Source organism: Equus asinus, chromosome X, assembly GCF_041296235.1.
Source record: "Equus asinus isolate D_3611 breed Donkey chromosome X, EquAss-T2T_v2, whole genome shotgun sequence".
Lineage (NCBI taxonomy): Eukaryota > Metazoa > Chordata > Mammalia > Perissodactyla > Equidae > Equus > Equus asinus.
The window spans coordinates 58385635-58387988 of record NC_091820.1 but is presented as its reverse complement, the minus strand read 5'-3'; positions in this window follow the sequence as shown (position 1 = coordinate 58387988).

Genomic DNA, 2354 nt, shown 5'->3' with positions numbered 1-2354 from the left:
AACCAATTCAAAAATGGGCAAAGGACATTTCTCCAAAGGAAATTTTTCCAACAAACATATACAAATAGCTGATAAGCACATGAAAGATGATCAACATCACTAGTAACTAGGGAAATGCAAATCAAAACTATAATGAGGTGCAGCGTCACAATCACTAAGATGACAACTACAAAAACCGGAAATAAGAAGAGAAGGTCAGTATATGGAAAAATTGGAAACATTTGTGCACTGTTGGTGGGAATATGAAATAGTGCAGCCTCTATGGAAAACAGTATTGTGGTTCCTTGAAAACTAAAAAATAGAATTACCATATGGTCCAGCAATTCAACTTCTGAATGTATAACCAAAAAATTGAAAGCTGAATCTTGGAGAGATATTTGTACTTCCATGTTCACAGCAGCATTATTCAGAATAGGTAGAAATTGGAAGCAGCACAGATGTCCATGGATGGATGAATGGATATGCAAAATGTGAAATATATATACAATGGCATATTATTCAGCCTTAAAAGGACTATTATTCTGATACAAGCTACAACATGGATGAACTTTGAGGACATTATTGTAAGTGAAATAAGTCACCAAGAGAGAAATACTGCATGATTCCACTATATGTGGTACCAAGAGTATCATAAAATACAGTGGTGGTTGCCAGGGGCTGGGGGAAGGGTGGAATGGAGAATGATTTTCTAATGGGTAAAGAGTTTCCGTTTGGGAAAATGAAAACATTCTGGAGATGGATGGTGATGATGGCTGCACAACAATATGAATGTACTTAATACCACTGAACTGAACTGTATACTTAGAAATAATTAAGATGGTAAACTTTGTGTTATGTTTATTTTACCACGATAAAAAAATTGAAAAAAATTCTCTACAAAATAGTAGCAGTCCAAGTTCAGCAGCATATTAAAAGAATTATACAACATGACCAAATGGGATTTATTCCCTGAATGCAAGCATGCTTCAACATAAGAAAATCAATCAATATAAAAAACCACATTAATAGAATGAAGAAAAAAACATATGATCATCTTTATTGATGCAGCAAAATCATTTGACAAAATTCAACCCCTTTGATTTAAACAATCAATAAGCTATGTATAGAAGGAAATTTTCTCAACATGGCAAAGACCGCATATGAGAAACCCACACCTAACATCATACTCAATGGTGGAAGACTGAAAAATTTTCCACTGAGAATAACAATAAGACAAGGATGTCCACTTTACCCACCACCATTCAGCATAGTATTGAAAGTTCTAGCCAGAGCAATTAGATAAGAGAAAGAAATAAAAAAATAAGGCATCCAAATTGTAAATGTAGAAGTAAAATTATCTCTGTTTACAGATGACCTATAGAAAACTCTAAAGATTAAAAAAATAAATTAGAAGTAATAAATTCAGCAACTTTGCAAGATACAAAATCAGCATGCAGAAATTAGTTGCATTTGTATACACTAAAAATGAATAATCTGAAAAGGAAACTAAGAGAATTTCATTTACAATAGCATGAAAAAGAATAAAATACTCAGGAATAATTTTCACCCAAGAGGTGAAATATTTGTACACTGAAAACTACAAAACACTGCTGAAAGAAATTAAAGATGACAAATAAATGAAAAGACATTCTATGCTGACAGACTGGAAGACTTCATATTTTTTAAATGACAGTTCTACCCAAAGAGATCTACAGACTCAATGTAATTCCTATGAAAATCTCAAAGGCATTTTTTGAGAAACAGAAAAACCCATTCTAAAATGTATATGGAATCTCAAGCAATTTCCAATAGCTAAAACAATGTTGAAAAATGAAGAACAAAGTTAGCGGACTCACACTTTCTGATTTCAAAACTTACTTCAAAGCTACAGTAATCAAAAGTGTGAAACTGGCGTAAAGACAGACATTTAGACCAATGTATTGGAACAGAGAGCCCAAAAATAAATCCTCACATATATTATCAATTGATTTTCAACAAATGTGCCAAGGCCATTAAATAGGGAAAGGGTTGTCTTTTCAACAAGTGGTGCTGGGAAAACTGATATTCACATACAAAAGAATGAAGTTGGACCCTTACCTTACACAGTATACAAATATTAATTCAAAATGGATGAAGTAGTGGACATAAGTTTTATATAAAACAGAAGAAAACATGGGGGAAAACTTTATGACATTGGTTTGGCAATGATTTTTTAGATATGATGTCAAAAGTAAAGGCAACTAAAGCAATATAAATAATGTGGACTTTATCAAAATTAATGTTTGTGCATCAAAGGGCACTATCAAGAGAGTAAAAAGATAACCCACAGAATGAGGGAAAATAATTTGCATATCACATGTCTGATAAGGGATTAA